Raw genomic sequence first — 10597 nt, 5'->3', positions numbered from 1 at the left:
GGGCTGGAATACAGGGATATGAGGGATGTCTAAAATGTATGATCTGCTTATATTTTGAGCAAAACACATCATAGACATGTTTTTATATATTTGTATATATCTGAGACCCATAATATATTCCTTAAAATAGCATGAGGTGCACTTTAGCAATTATGTTTAAGTGCTGTTTTATTCCAATGTGGCATGCACAGGTATCCTTAAATGCTTTAGATCAAAGTGTAGTTCATTATTTCATTTCATTGGATCGATCCAAATAACTAAAATAAGGTTTCTGCTAACCAGGAAGGTTAGATCTCGTTATTGTAAAGATTTGAATGCTGACCCAACACATATTATTGAATATGTCTGAGTTCTCAGGTTCACATTTAATGGTTGGTATTTTCTCTCAAAATCAGCTACTTCATGCTCTATACACAAGTTATTGAGCCGTTTCCGCTCTACATCCTGAACTCCTCCCTTCGATGCAATGCACTTCCGTTTTGGCGGACTGGGTTTGTTTTGCTAGCTAGCTCCGTTGTGCCGACAAAGCACTGATATCGCAGAGACAAAGAGGATATAACAATTACAACATGAAGAAAAGTGGTTCGGGAACTACGTGTGCGGTAGTTGGTTGCAATCACTCGAGAAAGCACCTGAACGAGTGGTTAGATAGAGAGTGCTACGACCACAAACCAGCACCCAGCACCCAGCCATGTTGTTCATTAAATACAGATAAACACAACAAATACTGCATGCATTGTATTTTTTAATATTATATATGAATATTTTCATAGTGATGTAATTGTGTGGGCTGCTTTTATATTTTAATTTGTAATACCTGTTAGGATTAAACATGTGATCTTTCTTGTTGAAGCCATTTCTTTAGTTTCCTCTCAACAATTAATTCATTCAGTGTTATTTATGTACAGTATGAGCTTAATATGAATGATGAACTGTGTTAAAAGAAATTGTAGCACTCTAAGGAACATATGAAATGCAATAATGCAATAACAGTGCAATAATGAAATTAAATTACATCAAACTTTATTTTCACTCAAACAGTACAGGCACATATGATATATTGCACAGCATAAAGAGATCATGTAAATTGTGCATTATGTAAACAACAGACAACTGTTGGCTCCTGTGGGCATGACCTAAATAAGGCAGTTTATTTTGGTTTTATGCTGGGCCACGTCGTCATGTTATCCTCCCAGTTTTGCACTGAATTCGGGTGGGGGAGAGTAACGCCATCTCCAGTCAAAGAAGTAGAATCGTGTTCCCAAGCTAGCATCACTGTTAGCATCGAAATCGCTGTGTTTACACCAGTGCCCGTCTGACTGTTTACATCGGTTTACACCGACAGACGCTGTGCAAAAGACTTCCGGCGGAAATGAAGTGCATTTGTGTAGTGTCATGGCGCTACCCGTGTTTTGGCGCGTAAACTTGTCTATCCTGAGATGATAGCTCACACCGTGATCTAAATAAATACTGGCAAAGATAATACACACACACCAGAACCTTGAATTGAGTTTGTGATCCTACACAGGTTCAACTAAATATGTTACCATGGACTTATTCTCTTTCCCTGCATTTTGTCTGAATATTAGATTATGTCAAATACAGATGCACAGGCACGGTTTAAGGAAAGTCCTAACTGACTGTTTACAGTCCCAAGGAAGTGAGGAGCTTTTCAATGTGCGCCTTGTCTGCTGTGATATCTGTCAGCGTGCTGAAGAACCACTATAAAGGCGTCCCCTGGGATCTCTCAGGTGGAAAACGCCAAATTCTCCCTGTCAGGCAAGAATAAATATTTCCTTTGTGTTTATTGTCCATTATGGGAGGGTGTTTGGCTGCATTTTGCTAGTTTTTGTTTTGCTGTTTCAGCCTGACAGGTTAAGGTGATGCTGTGTAGTTTCTCCACCTGTCTCATTTGGTTGTGCTCCACTGACAAGATGAAAAGCTGGTTTGCATGTCAACCAGCTTCTTCTTGTTATCTTTCTTTACACAGGAGTCTGCCTGTCTCTCTGCAAAAACGATTTTGACAGATTTTTTGTTCCTACATCAAATCCTCTTAACAGCAATTATTTCATTAAAAAAACAATTGCACCTCAAAAGCTTAAGGATAGTTTAACCAAGGCTATCAAATCAACCTGGCAAAAACTTTGTGCTCACTCTACATTTTCTGCAGATGTGGTATAAATCCAGAGGATTGGGATTGGATGCAATTGCATGGGCACTGTTCAGATTAGATCAGCTTTTGGCTTTTTTAATAAAGTCTAAGATGCATTAATTGATTCATAAACAGTACAATCTAAATGCAGCTGTCTCTTCTCATGTGCTTCGTTTCTGGTGTGATTCTTTTTAATTTCCTGCTGGGTGACAGCCTGACAAAGAAATATGATACTGGGGTTCTATTTCTTTAAAGTGGTCTAAAATAATCACATCATAAATATAATGGTCACAGTTTGTGTCATAATATTCTTCAATCTATATTAGCAACAAAATAACCAGTCACCAATTAGTAGTTTGTAGATTGTCCATGCTCTGGTAGGAGATATACATGCCTTAAGGTGTGATGATTTGTTCTGAATATTCAGAGCACCATGCAGGCCAGGCACTGATATGATGACCTACGTGAGTAAACAAACATGCTTGGCTGCACAGAGTGTTGGGATGCCCGTCTCAGGGTCTGAGTACACATGATATGACCTGGCATTTGGATCTTGCCAGTGCCCTTTGGCCTGGCTACCTGCTGTGTCCTCTAAGCCACCTCTTGCTGGGAACAAGATGGATTGGGATGGAAGCAGAGGCAATCTCCATAGTGGCATCGTTTGGCTGTGAGCCACGTTGAAAGACAGGCTGTCAGCCGGGCTGCAGACATGACGTCAGGATCTGCTCTGCATCACAGCATTACATCATCCAAACAGTACCTCCAGACCTTGAGCAAATAAACAAAGTATTCTAGGTGTTTCCCTCTTAATGGGATATTTCACCTCATTCTTAAATGACCAGTTTTACTTATACTAACTTAGAACTCATGTCTCAGATCAAGGCTGAATGGACATTAACCACAACCCAAATAAATGTAGTGCTTTGTGTTATACTGTACAAAGGCCTTGCGAGATACTTGATTAATGGTGATCTGATTGAACTATGGCAAGAATCAGACAAACGATCTGCACAAGTTCTCAAGTATTTTCATTCGGGGAGATTTGAATGTGTCAGAAACATTTGTCAGGCATCGTCAAATCACCAACGCACAACAAGCAATACATAGGCACAAACACATCCATCACCCAGATGATTGTGATCTGCATGATTGAGAGTGAATCTACTCTCAGGTTGGACCAATCAGAGCAGATCTGAACAACAGCGTCTGATACACCCACATGCAGGATAGCGCATGCCTCTGGAATGGTATAATGAGTGCATTTGTCTGAATTGGTAAGTCCTGTTATAAGCTTGTTCTGTGTAATATGTATTTTGTGAATGACTTTGTATTGAATTAGTCCTGTGTAATTGTTCATGTTAATGTTATTTTGCAATTACCATCCAAAGGTCAATATCTTGTTATCCCATGTTCATTTATTCATTAGAAGAGTTATGGCCTAGTCGGTATAAGATACACCTTTTGTAATTATGACAAACTTTGTTGGATTTAGCCATTTCAATAATGTTGTCTAATAGGGTTGGTGAATATGATTGAAGGTTGTTACAGTTTTAAATGTTTTGTTTTTTTGTCTTGATTGCATGCTTTAATTTCCTTTTTACTTCATTGTGTTGTCTGCCATGTATAATTTGTATTTTTGTTTTGCCAGAAGAATGCAGCAGTTAGAAAGTAGCATGATTGTATGTCTGCCTTAGTAAATCATCTGGTAATCACATGCAGATTGTGAGCGCAAATTGAAAGAATGACATAAAACAAAACTGTCTGGCTTCCTTAATAAGTTACATTTGAACCTTGAGATTTCACATAGATGAAGAGAGAAATGGAAGAAAGACATACTGAACCCTTTAAGAATACTATTATTTCTAGCCAAAGAACGCATCAGTGCAGCTGCAGCATTTGGATATCAAATGTTATCTATATATTTGAACATCAGCCTATTCGTATAATATATATTTTCCGAAGTTCCAGAGGAATGTAAATAGTTGAGATGATCTAGGAAAGCTATTTTCTGCTCAGACATGTAAACATTGTGAATATTGTTCATAGCTTGCAGGTTCTGAAATGTATTTTCTTCCTTTGAAAGTAAACGGGTGATCCACTTTTATACACATTTTCTCCAGTTTGTTGTTATGAAAAGAGGAAGGTTAAGTTGTATTTACCAAATGTGTGAGAAACAGCTCTATTACCTGCCTTTAATGTATATACATGTAAGATATGATCTGTTCTGCTCACATATCTGTGTATATATGCCATGGAGGGAGTGTCTGGAGCCGATAACATAGCTGAGTTGTGGAGGCAACATTACTCTACTATACTTAATTGTGTTAAAAGTGACCCCTACAAAGTTGCTAATGTTGTGAAAAGTGACACAGTTGGAATCACAGCTAAAGAGGTTTATCGAGCAATTGCACAGCTAGCTGATAACAAAGCATGCGGCTCTGACTGAATCACTGCAGAGCACCTTAAACTGGCAAGCCCAAAGGTTGCAGTTCTTCTTGCCATTTGTTTTACCGGCCTCATGACTCATGGTAGGTTGCCAGACTCCATGTTGACTGTTGCTTTGGTCCCTGTCATTAAGGACAAAGCGGGCAAGGTAGGGAGCTTGGATAACTATAGACCATTTGCTCTAGCCAGTGTGTTATCCAAAGTCCTGGAAAGAATTTTGTTCGATAGACTATGTTCTTATTTATGTACCTCAGATAACCAGGTTGGCTTCAAGGCTAAGGATGGTACTGAGCTATGCATCTAGGCTTTGAAGGAAATGGTAGAAACATATAGAAGACAGACTTCCACTGTTCTGATCGGTTTTATTGATGCCTCTAAGGCTTTTGACCGAGTTGACCATCATAAACTGTTTTTAAAATTAAGACAAAGGGGTGGGCCTAACAGTATAATTAGGATCCTGGCTTATTGGTATGCCAACCAGAGCATGCGGATAAAATGGGGCAATGCAGTCTCGGCGCCATTTGGTGTTGGTAATGGAGTACGGCAGGGGGGGCTCCTCTCACCATGCCTTTTTGATATCTATGAAGGATCTATCACATGATTTACGTGTCTGCAAAACAGGGTGTGTGATTGGTAATGGGATTGTAAACCATCTTATGTATGCCGATGATCTGGCTATTGTTTCTCCTAGCAGTGCTGGTTTTCAACAGTTGCTAAATGTTTGTTCTGATTACGGAGTCAAATTTGACGTTAAATACAATGCTAAGAAGAGCGCTGTAATGATCTGCAGAGCAAAAGAGGATGAGAACCTTGGTTTTCCAACATTCTATCTATCAGGACAGGTGCTGTCTGTTTGCTGTAACACTAAGTATCTGGGACACATCATCACAGATGAAATGGCTGATGATGATGATGATGACATGTATAGACAGCGGCGTGTCTTATATATACAAGCCAACATGTTTCCTCGAAAATTCTCTTGGTGTTCAGATAAGGTTAAGGTGAACCTCTTTAGAGCTTATTGCACTCCTCTCTATACTGCCCCCTTGTGGGTCAAGTATAAGAAGGCGAACCTCCGGAAGCTCCAGGTTGCATATAATGACTGTTTGCGTATACGTCTTAGAAAACCAAGGTGGCGCAGTGCAAGAGAAATATTCTGTAATGCACGAGTCAACACGTTCCATGCTCTTTTGAGAAATCTAATGTACAAACTCATCTGTCAATTGAATGTTTCTCATAACTCTCAGTGCTGTACGATACCTCTGTGGAAACATTGGTATAACTGCCTTTTTTAATTTATATTTGAGTGTTGTATGTCTTGTAATAATGGACCAAAATTCTCTTTAAATAAGGATGATGATGATATGTACGTCACCAGATCATTGCTCGTTATTTGTTACTTCTATTGATACTGTAAAAACATGTTTACTCTTATTTAATTTTTAATTTTACTTTTATTATATTTATTCTTATTTTGTTGATGCCATGACAGGTGAAATTCCCTGAGGGTATAAATAAAGGTCCATCTTATCTTATCTCATCTTACTATTTGGTGATAAGTCATTAAGTCATAATCTAGCATTTTAAATAGTTTACTTGTGGACTTACTGCACCATGACAAATGAATCATATGTAGAGGCCGATTGATAGTAATTGATCTGTTTTTGTTATACATCTCAAGAACTCAGTAACCGCATCCTATGCAGGGGTTCACCAATTAAAATGTGCAGTTACAGGGAATTACACTAAAATACATAAATGGAATTTGCACATTTTCAGAGCTTTTATAACACCCATTGTAAGAACGCTAAAATGAGAGCAAGCATGGTAGTAAAGTTAAGAAAACCAGAAGTAAGAAAACACTTTGCTGCAGTTCCTGGCTGGCAATACTTCATCACATCTCTCAACCTCCAGTATCCTGTCTCAAAAACAGTATCATATCCTGGTTCAAATTCACCTATGCTGCCAATTTCTACAAACCTCCTGACCTCCCGATGGAAACGCTGAATCACAATACCATAGGATGACACTGACGCCCTTTTCGGGAGCCTTTGCATCAACCTGACAAAAGTACTGAAACGGATGCTAACACTATAGGGACTCTGTTTTTAGCAGCTGGTGGACACTTACTAATATTGATAGAAGAGGTTTATCCAAGGTGAGCTGTCGGGAATTGTTAGATTTAGCTGACATTACATTCCATCTTGTAGCCAGACCCATTCACCCTTACAACATTATATACATAATAAGATGATTTATGCTTGAAAACTGTATGGGTGACAGATTGTCAGAGATACAGGAAATGTTATTTTCAGCTCCTCAGCATCAGCATTGAAGGGTCTCTGTGGAGCACCAAGTATGCAACGTCACATTGTGATTGTTGACTTTTTCTTGTTTTTCAAAAACAGTTTTCTTTTATCTGTTTAATAACGTACGTGTAAATATATGGAGAGTTGGTGTCCTTGCTCAGAGAACAATTGCTACTTGTGTGACCTTATATCATTTCATGGTCCCATTTCGTTCTTCAGACTTGAGATTGTTCCTAAACTTTAGAGCTTATATTGGAACCCACATGGGGGCTACAAAGACGATGTGGTGAATGTGGTTGTTCAGAGTGTTTACAAAACACGTTGATAGCTGTGTTCAAGTTGGTTTTTACCCAGTGGTGTAGTGGGGATTTTTTTTACTGGGTGGATGCTATTTCAATTAGGTCATCCCAAAAAATGTCACAAGTGTGCACGCGCGCAGTGCACTCACAAAACGGGCAGACAGGTCTACAGAAACTACCGGTATGCTTAGTCCTACTTTAGTTACTGTACTGCAAAAAGCAGACAGCGCTGCGCTCAACACACAGACTCAAAACCATGGACACACCGGCACATAAGTTACATAAACAATTTATAGGCCTAAGTTGCATAAATGCCTGAGCTACAGTATTCCAACCAAGCAGACAGCGCTGCTTCTCTCTCTCTCTCTCTATCTCCACTTTCAAAATCTATTCAAAACTCCTAACAAACAAACACAATTCCCAAAGCTGCCCTGAAATTAACTTATTAAATAAACGAAACAAAAATATAGCCTACTTATGCAAACAACATTGAATCTGGATTTGAAATTATTCCGATTAGGCCTAGCCTAAAAAAAGAAATCATGCTTCAAAAAAGTGGGGGCTCCAAATAAGAGGGGGAACGGTGATCCCCCGCGTCCAACGACCACTACACCACTGTTTTTACCTGAGCAGACATTTACAGGAATTTTCAAACAACCAGGAAGTTTCCGTAGTGGCCTTATAGTGGTACTACAACTTCCTTGGCAGTCCTGTCTTCATTAGGCGCTTTCACACCGGAGTACTTTTCCTGTTTAGTTCCGATAGTTCCTGGGATTTTGTGTTCACACCAAAAAGAGAACTTAGTTCATGAGAACGTTTACCCCCTTTTTAGTGCCTGCTAGAGAGGTGGTACTTTCCTGGGAAGAAAAAAGTTCCAATTTCTGTTTGGCTGGGCGAATTGCAACCACGCCCCGTAAAACTCTGAAAGGTTTTGTGAAGCCGCCATTGTATTTGCTGGCATTAGCATTATTAGCATTAGCCCCGCGCACCAACGGAGAGAGAATAACTTATGGCAACACAAAAAAAACATGGGAGCGGTGGAGTGATGAGGAGGTGTCGCGTTCTGGCGATTTACTTGGAAGGCTTCAGTATACAGAATATATATATGTATTCAGTATACAGAATATATGTATGTATTCAGTATATAAGCCAGTCCCCAACTCCGGGGACTTCCGGCCGGGAACTTCGGGTGGCAGTATACGCCGTGAAGTTGTTTGCGGCCTGCCAGTAAATCCAAAGCAGAAGAAGAAGAAGTGACGTCAACGGCTTCATTTTCATAATCTTCCCTCAGAGAACTTATTCCGGTGTGAACGCGATCTGCTCTTAGTTCCATGGGGGAACTAAGTGCTGGGAACAAAGTACTTATTGGGCTATTGGGCCCATAAAGACTTTTTGCAATTGACTTGAATTGTTAAAAAGATGTCCGTGTCATTTGAGCTAAATCCACTACCCAGTACGAACTCTTGAATAGCCTTTATTTAAATCAGTAGGTCCTGAAGGTTGTAAAATGTGCTGAAAGAGTTATTTTTCCTCTTGATTCATTTGACTGAGCCGATGCCATGATGGAGCGCAACTGGCGCTAGGGCTTAGGGAAGACGCAAGTGCCCATGCTCTATGGGCCTAAGGCCCCGAAGGATCAGGGTATTTTTGTTCTTGAGTCAGGTTATGTTGGCTACCTGTGCCTCGAAGCAACTTTATCCATTTATTTTCATATATTCATGGAGTTTACCCAGTCAGAATTTATTTTTCTACACCACAGGAATATAAAACAAATCGAAACAATAGACCATGTCTTTGAATGTCCAAATACATCGATGCAATAGTGATGTTGAGATGGTCTGGAGAACACTAACCACATACTACACTTGTTTTGGCAACTGAGATTCTTCCCATAATTGAAATGTATGAGTCAGCCTAATCAGAAAATAGACTCCATGAGGTGTTTGTCATTAGTAAACAAACCTCTTTCTGGGTCTGATGGTTGACAGGTCAAACAGAGAAGCCTATTAAACACTCTCTCGAAATTCATGGAGCAAGTAAATCAATGTTCCTTTTAGATGAATATCTTTCCTCCTGTCACTGATTCCTATTTGTTATGAATGGAAAAGTTAAAGGAGTGCCAAAACAGACCTTCATCACTGTCAAGTTATCAATCAATATTGTATGTGTAAACGTTACATTTAGATGTTTACCTCAGTGGTGTTGCTGTTGAGATATTATGTAAGAGGTTTTTCCGCAGCTGTTGTTTGTTACCATAATAGGGCCTAACCCTTTAGAAACAGAGACTTGTTAAAGGACTATACAGTATCAATTGAAGTATAGTTGCTTCAATGTCTCTATTACCCAGCAGGATTAAGCCAGAAGGCGCTTTTTGTTGTGGCAGTCCGCATACGATTTACGAAGGCTAGCGAACAATACTAACAGAACTACTGGTGTCTGCAGTACTTATCCATTTGTGAGTACAACACAGGCTGAACTCTTTTGCTACAATAATAATTAAGTGTGGGTTAAATTAGTAAAAAATAACAAAAAGGGTATATGTGGACTATCAGCTTGTAAAGTTCATTTAGCCTTTTTTCATATTCTATATATGGATATGTTCCTAAAGCATTCATGGTGCCATACATTACTGTGTATTCAACCTGGGGAATTAGTTTTGATGTGCTCCAAAATAAAAACCAGGACAGCATGATGGTGCCCTGACTTTACTAGCAGCTCAGGGCCCCTGCCATGAAAATCACCCACACACTTGTATATTATCTTCTATATTAGCACACCCATGAAGTTCCACCTGTGCTATATCCCCTTTACCTAAATCCAAGTGAGATCTCCTGTGAATATTTTATGGAATGTAATTGAACAGAGCTGTGGCACCACATTAAAATTAATGTCATGTTTGTGTCTGCTGAATATTTTCACCCAAATGATTGTAATGGAAATGATCATGCGCCTGAGCCTGCATATAAAGAGAGATGCCGCTGCTCAGCTAAATGTCTGGGATGCTAATAGGATGATGTTTTATGGCCTGAGACACACAGGAAAGCAAGTGTGGTGTAATGGCAGAATATACTACACCGTCTCTGTGGAGCAGACACCTGGCTCTCTGCATCTATTTCTCTTGCTAGCTAAGGTGGATATTTATGACAATAGTTTGCTTTGGGAGTGCTGCACCAAATCCCAATGCAGTATGAATACCAACACTCTAACAAACAACAACACAAATAAAGTAAAATCCAGGTTTCCATTTTAACCAAATCTCAAATCTTTCAAAATTCTCCAGTCTGGTACCTTTGTCCATTGCAGAAAAAAAGGTAGCAACAACAATACGTAATTAAAAGAGCTTAAACGGAAAACCATAGCAAAAGCTTTATGGAAATGCAACACTTCATGTC

The sequence above is a fragment of the Notothenia rossii genome (genome assembly GCF_949606895.1).
Source record: "Notothenia rossii genome assembly, chromosome: 1".
In the NCBI taxonomy this organism is placed as follows: Eukaryota; Metazoa; Chordata; class Actinopteri; order Perciformes; family Nototheniidae; genus Notothenia; species Notothenia rossii.
Note: the sequence above shows the minus strand (reverse complement) of the source record.